The 7,464-nt window shown below is 50.8% G+C and overlaps 1 pseudogene; it reads right to left on the bottom strand.

Moving 5' to 3' along the window:
* Nucleotides 1-5,356: 5,356 nt before the first annotated feature.
* Nucleotides 5,357-7,081, bottom strand: LOC146191291 (uncharacterized; annotated as a pseudogene).
* Nucleotides 7,082-7,464: the final 383 nt, after the last annotated feature.

The following is a 7,464-nucleotide window of genomic DNA, read 5'->3' as shown; positions in this document are numbered from 1 at the left end:
TGAGAACAGACGTCAGTCGTACTGCAGTGCGTCACGGCACAGCAGCAATGCGTTGCACGTAAAACTCAAAGGTCAGTGCTTGGCTTTTAATGACCGCCACCTTTGCCGGCAGAGGCAGGTGGAAGCTTGCTGCTCTTGCAAGTTCATTTGCGGTCAGTGGAACAACATCGCCCATGTGTGCGTGGAAACTCCACACTGCTCAAAATGCACACGTACCGCATGCACAAAGGAAATGGTTACCGGCAAAACCTTACTGAATGAATAAAAGCTCAAAGCATGGCTCTTATTAGCGTTGAGCTGTGCTCCGGTCAAACTTCAATACTCAGCAAATATCTAAACAAAAAACTTGTAATCTACGACTGTAGTGAATAAAGATTGAAAAATCATCCGCATACGACAATACTTCCACACTCTCCTGACCGGTCATTGAAAAACCCCGCACGAGAAGGTGTGAGGCAACAGATCGCTGGAGCGGGTCCAGTGAGAGCACATAGAGTGCCGATGACGAGATACACCTCTGGAGCCCACCTCGCGATGCAGGAAAACTGCACAATGCTAGGCAATGTAGTAGCATCTCACGTGCAAGGCCTGAATAGAGCAGAGCGATGCGAAACACAAACTTCTCGCGGAAACTATAGCACCGAAGTAATGCGAAAAGATACGTGTATTGTACTCTATCGAATGCCTTAGCCGGGTCGAGAGAGACAAAGAGCTCGCTCACCCGTTTCTTGTGCGCGTACGCGAATAAATCCGTGTGAAGGTCAATGAAACGAAGACAGAATGCTTAGGTACAGGCCACGGCTGGTGCAGGCAAAAGAGGTCTTGCAAAAGAGGGCGCAAGCGTCTGACAAGTGTCGATGCGACCGTCTTGTAGTCGCAGTTAAATAAAGTGATAGGACGCCAATAATCTGGACGTGAGGGCGTTGTACCGTCCTTCAGAATAAGCACTGCTCTGCTTCCACAAAGCGACTGGGGTTTAAGGCCGTCAAGAAGAAATGTACTTGCAAGCTTCATTTATGAGGCACCAAGAATAAAAAAAAACATCTGCAGGTAAAGCCACACAGGTATGTATAGCCATCTGGGCCAGGTGCGGAAGTGTGCTTCATGACTTTCTGCAAACCTAGTACCTGATCACTCGTAACTGGGGCCCATAGCATTTCACCTGCCTCTTCCAGACTAACGAAAAACTTTCACAGAAGTGAAGAACTTTTTCTTCAAAATCAGCGCGTTTGCCGTAATCATGCGATTTGAAAAGTTTCGGAAAGAGTCTCAAAGTGCCCTGCAAATGTCCGCATGTTGTGATGATGTCGTATCATCATCACCTTAGCAACGTGAACGGCGTTCAATTCGGTGGGCGAGGCTGCGGTTGTGCATATAGTCTGCACCGTCTTCCACAGGCAAACGCAGGGTAGCGGCAGTACTGGATGCCCGTGACATCTCCTCAACGACACGGTCGTATAGCGGAGGCTAAGAATCTGCAGGTATTCTCTCATTGCGAAGGTTGGAGTGCCGCCCTTTTCCATAATGCTCATTCAGCGCAAGAAATCATTAAGATCAGACGTGCGGCGCGTTCGCCTGTCTTTCCCAGCTTTCATTAGAACAGAACGCGATTGAACTTTCAGATCATCCCATATATCTGGAGTTAAGTGATCTACCTGAGAAACTGACTATCAATGCTATTTCAATAGCTGAAGCCTGGCAGTATCACCCAACAAACAAACATCCATACGCAATATTTCCTGTCTATTGGCACGACCTGGTGTGCAGCTCGGGGTAGCCGCGAAAAGAAAGTGATTGCTGAGGCCACGTGTTTCAGACGGAATCTGCAATACCTCGCATGAGAAGACGTTGGCACTAAGAGTGTGAGTGAGTGAGTGAGTGAACTTTATTAATTGCTCGGAGATCTTTTTCTTCGCCTCTTCAACCGAGGCTGACGAGCGGTTGGCACCCCCAGTCCAGGGCACCACTGGCTTTCGCCAGTTTGCGAGCTCTTGTGACCAGGTAGAGCTGAGCCTCCGGGTCAGAGCTGGCCAGCAAAGCCTCCCACTGTCTTTTATTTGGGTTTTCATTTTTTTGCAGTTCATGTGAGCTGCATTCCCATGTTATGTGGTACAGGGTAGGGGTCTTCCCGCACCACGGGCACTCGTCTCTGAATGTCGTGGGATGCATCATGTGTAATATGTGTAAATTAATGAAGGTGCCCGTCCGTAGCCGCTTCAGATCTATGGCCTCCTCGTTGCTGAGCTTTTTATGCGGCTCCGGATATACTTTCCGCAAGCCTCTGTAGTGTTGTAGTATTGTGGTGTAGTCAGGGTCAAGCGGAATCAGGTCCTCTGTCCCGAGACTGTTGGGCGCACGGTAGGTTGCATGTCCTCGTGCTACCCTGTCTGCGTACAAATTCCCCGTGATCCATGCATGCCCCTGAATCCACACTAGTGTTTGAGTGTATTGTTTTGTTGGCTCGCTTGTGGAAGAAAGGATTTGGTGCGCTACCTTAGATAATTTACCCCGTTGAAAATTTCTGCATGCGGATTGAGAGTCTGACAGTATCGTCAGACTCTCTCCCGTTTCTCTTCCTTGCCTAATGGCCAGTGCGATAGCCACTTCCTCTGCCTCCGTGACTGTACAGTTTTGGATCGAGGCGCTAACTACCTCCCGGCCTTCGCAGTCTGTGAACGTGGCTATCGCCCTCTTTGCGTTGGTTTCGTATAAGGCTGCGTCGGTGAACCTTGACGTGTCTTGTTGGCCGAATGTTTTTTCATAATACTCTGCCCTTGCCTGCCTTCTTCCCGGGTGTAGGCGGGGGTCCATGTTTCTTGGTATGGGCTGAACTCGGTACCAATTTCTGACTTCCCGCGATACCTCTCTTGTCTTGTTATAAGCCTGCAGGTGTGTGCTATACCCCAGTCTTTCCAACACTCGTCTTCCCGTCCTCGTTTGTAGAAGTCTGTTTAGCTGTGACTTGATTTGGGCTTCTGCTAATTCTTGTATTGTATTGTGCAGACCCGGAGCTGCTAGTTTGTGGTTCGGTGTGTTCTTGGGGAGCTTGAGTGCGGTCTTGATAGCCATTTTGATGATGGCGTCCGCTCTGTCTTCCTCTCCTTTGGTCATATTGAAGTAGGGTAGAGCATACGCTACTCTGCTAATAACGAGGCTCCGGACCAGTTTGAGTGTGTCGGGCTCCTTCATCCCCATTTTTTTTTTTTGCTGGTCACCCGTGCTATCATTCGGGCGACCTGCTGGGTCGAGGTCTTGAGCAGATTAAGTGTGTGTTGACACCTTTGATTCGATTGGAGCCACATCCCCAGGATCCTCACGGTTGTCTTTTCGGGTACTGTCTCCCCTTGCAGCCGGATCTCGAGCTTGTGGCCTTGATCTGTGGGAGCAGAGCGGTTGCCCTTCCCTCGCCAGAATCTGATCAATTCTGATTTTCTTGATGAGCACTCCAAGCCCCTTTGCTTTAGATATTCTTCAATGACAGATGCTGCTTCTTGCAATTTCGCTTCCTTCTCCCCGAGTGATCCTGTGGTCGTCCAGATGGTGACGTCATCAGCATACATAGCGTGCTGTATGCCCTCCACCTTCTCGAGGCGCCTGACCAGGCCAATCATTGCCACGTTGAACAGCGTGGGCGAAATGACTGCTCCTTGAGGTGTCCCTTTGTTGGGCGGGGAGAAGGTCTCTGTTTCTATATTGCCGATCTTGATTTCGGCCGTCCGGTTACTCAGAAAGCTCCTAACGTACTCGTAGACTCTGGTTCCACAATTCGTGTCTGCCAGACCATCTAAGATCGCCTTGTGACTAACATTATCAAATGCACCTTTAATGTCCACTGCCAAAACTACGTGTTCTGCCGAGCGTGGGATACCTGTCAAGACCTCTTCTTTGATCTGCAGGAGAACGTCCTGGGCTGATAGCTTTTCTCTGAAGCCAAACATGGTGTCCGGCATCTGAGCGCTATCCTCTAAGTAATTTTTCAGTCTATTATTGACAACCCTCTCGAAAATCTTTCCCAGGCACGAAGTTAAAGAAATGGGCCGCAAATTCTCTATTGCCAATTTTTTCCCGGGTTTCTGGATCATGATGACCACCGAGTGTTTCCACTGCGCTGGCACCGTTCCTGCTTCCCAATGCTTGTTCATGAAATGCGCCAGTGCCTTGATATTGCTGTTGCTCATGTTCCGAATTATGCCATTAGTGATCTTGTCGTCACCAGCCGCTGTGTTTCGAGTGGCACTTGCTATTGCCGTCCGGACTTCTTCCTCCGTGATCGGGTCGTCCAATTTCGGATTTGGGTCTCCTTTGTAATCTTCTGCGTATGGATATGGATCCTCTAGGTCTACTCCGTAGCATTTGTCGTGGACGGCCTTGATCACATCTTCCTTCGTGCCTGGGAATGTGTGTAGCAACCGCTCCAGCGACTTCTGCCCCTCTCGCTTGGTTTTGGTGGGGTCCATGATGGCTTTTAGAATTCGTCATGCCTTGGAAGTGCTGAGTGTCCCCTGCAGAGAGTCGCAGAATTTGCCCCAGTTGGCTCTCGTCAGTTGTTCAGCGTACTCCGCCGCCTTCTTTGTGATCTCCACGATTTTCATCCTAAGCTTTCGATTGTGCCTCTGTTTCTTCCATCTTCTTAACAGTCCCCTCCTCGCTTCTCACAGGTGGAGTAGATGGGCGTCTATTTCTGGTGTCTCATTTGTGCGTGTCAGTTCTTGCGTAAATCTCTGCTTGTTTTTCCGCAGCGCCCCGCACCAGCTGTCAAGATCCTCAATCTCGCCTTGGTCCTCCTCCTGCGCTTCTCTGAACTTGTGCCAGTTGGTAATCCTGGCTGCGCCAACCTGACGCCTGATCTTGTAGGTGTGGATGGTCGTGCTCACTATATAGTGATCACTGCCCAGATCGTTAAGCGTGTTTATCCACTCAACATCGCCACAGTTCTTGACCATCGTAAGGTCCGGGGTAGTGTCCTTGCTCACACTGTTGCCCGTTCTCGTGGGCACTCCCGGGTCCGTTACCAGTGTTAATTCATGTCTGTTTATTAGCTCTCTAATAATGCGGCCTCTCTTGTCCTGTCGCGTGTATCCCCAGGCCAGGTCTTTTGCATTAAAGTCGCCTAATATAATTAGCTGATTTCCTCTTACCAAGTTTAATGTTTCTCCGAGAAGCCTGTCGAAGTCGATCTTTCGTTGGGAGGGGGGGCTGTATACATTTAGGATAAAAGTGCCCTGTTTTTTGTCACTTTTTTGGACCACCTCCACAAGGATATGGGGTGTTTCAATCCCTTTAAATTGGTCATGCCGAATTGTTGTAATGGTCTTCCCCACCATTGTCGTCACCTTCCAGCTGTCGTCATCGGCAGCAAAGACCTCGTACCCGCTAATTGAAGGGGAACTGCCAACCTCCTGTAGGGCTATCACAGCCGGTGGTTCCGCTTGTGAGGCCAGCAGCTGTGACAGCATCCCTTTCTTGCGTCTGATGCTTCTACAATTCCACTGCCAAATCTCTAGGCGGTCTTGCTTCGCCTTCTGGTGTCTAGTCATGATCGGTCTCAGATTGCAAGCTGGTCAGTCCGGGCCTGTGATATGGCTTCTCAGCCCTTTCTCTTACTGTGGTGGCTGTTGTTTGCTTCCTAATCAGTTTGGTCATCTCGATTTGCATCGCCTGAAACTTTTGTTCTATATAGCCTGTAACTTGTTCCATGGCTTTCTTTGTGATTTGCTCAATGATGTGTGGGAGCAGCTGTGCTAGCTTTTCCTCTACTATTCTTCCTACGTCTTCGGCAGTCAAAGGGGGTGTCTGATTTACCGATGGTGTGGATTTTTCGAACTTGTTTTGTGTAATGTTAATTTGGTTCTGCATCTGATCTAATCGTTGCTTAATCATTGCGTTCTCCTTTCTTATTCCTTTTAGCTCGGCTAGAATTTCTGTTCTTTCCTCATCTAGCTGTTTCTGGGAGGGCAATGCTGGCCAGCTCACCTGATCAAGGTCTTTTTTCTTCTCTTCTTTCTTCTTCTCCCAGGCACCTGGCTTTCTTTTCTTCGCTGGCTTCTTGGGTTCCGCGTTGGCCTCCGACCTGGACTGGGACCTGGACCGCTCACGCGATGTTTCCTCCTCCCCGTACGAACTGAACCACCTCTGATGCTTCTTCATTGTGCCACTCGTTTCTGGGCGGCTCTGACGTGACTTTGGATGTCCCTTTGTCTTTGTGATCTCCTTGAGCTTGCTTCGGCAGCCGGTGGCTCCAGTCTCATGTGCTCCTCTACAGAGAGCGCATTGGGGTTCGCACTCGTGACTTTCCTCCGGATCTTGCTTGTTGCATCTTCTGCATGCCCTGATAAACGGGTTCGGGCATACGTCTGTTCGGTGTCCAGGCTTTCGGCAGGTGTTGCAAAATTGCTTCGTTGGCTTGTACGGATCGCATGGGATCTCTCCCCCATAGTAGTACACCCACTTCGGTACGATTGGCCCCTCAAAGACAATGAGGGCCGACTTGGACTTGCCCATTGCTCTGGCCGCGATAATTTTCACGCCCTGGGTCCTGACGAACAGGTTCTCCATTAATTCCTTCTCCGTTGCCCCCGGGGTTGATGCCGTGGGCCACCCCTTTGAGGTACTCTTCCGGTGTAGTCATAAAAGCGTTGACCGGATGGTCTTTTCCCTCGAAATTCAAGCTTCGGATGCTCATCATGCGCTACGCCATCTGTATGTCTGGGGTGCTGGTGACGATGATGTTGGATCCCGGTCGGAGGCGGACCAACAAGTCTTTCAGACGAAAATTCTGTGGATCTCCGCAGGCTTGCGCTATAGCCTTGGCTGCTTGGGGTGTTGTCAAGTTCTTCACTACCAGACCCTGATGGGGTCTGAATATCACCTTAGCGTCAATCATCGGCAGTGGTTTCGCGCGCCTGAATCGCCACTCCGCCTCTCCGCCTTTAAAACGGTTCGAATTTCGCGCTCCCTCCTCCGCGCTGGGCCGGCGTCCTCTCGGAACAGGCGCGTCAGCTACGTCGTGACGTTGGCTGGAATCTTCCACGGTGGCGCTGCCTCCGCAGCCTCCCCGGCTGCTCTCCGCGCCGCTCGCCATCTTGGATTCATGTACCGCCGCAGCGGCCATCTTGGCTGGTGGCGCCGTCGTCGCCGTCTCGCCCACTTGAGTGTTTGCTGTCGTATTCTCGGTAATCTTGGCCTGACGCTCCCGTTTTTTTTTGCTTTTTTTCTGCCATAGTCTCGAAACTACGGTTGTCCACTCGCCTTGAAAGGTGTTGTCCGTGGTATTCGTATCGGTGGTCTCGATGGTGTTGGCAGCCGGCGGTCCGCCTGTTTCCCCGTCGGGTGGAGGCAGGTTCGGGCACGGTGTGGTGTCCATCGATAGATCTTGGCCTTGGGTGCCGTCCATTCTCGAGCGAAATGTTGGCCCGGGTGGACCTCCTTTGTCTAGATCCTCGCCCCCGCGGTGGCTGCCGCCAG

The sequence above is a fragment of the Amblyomma maculatum genome, chromosome 4 (genome assembly GCF_055883805.1).
Source record: "Amblyomma maculatum isolate TAMU_Amacu chromosome 4, ASM5588380v1, whole genome shotgun sequence".
NCBI classification, from domain to species: Eukaryota; Metazoa; Arthropoda; class Arachnida; order Ixodida; family Ixodidae; genus Amblyomma; species Amblyomma maculatum.
The sequence above is the reverse complement of the archived record's forward strand: the minus strand, read 5'-3'. Positions and strand labels throughout refer to the sequence as shown.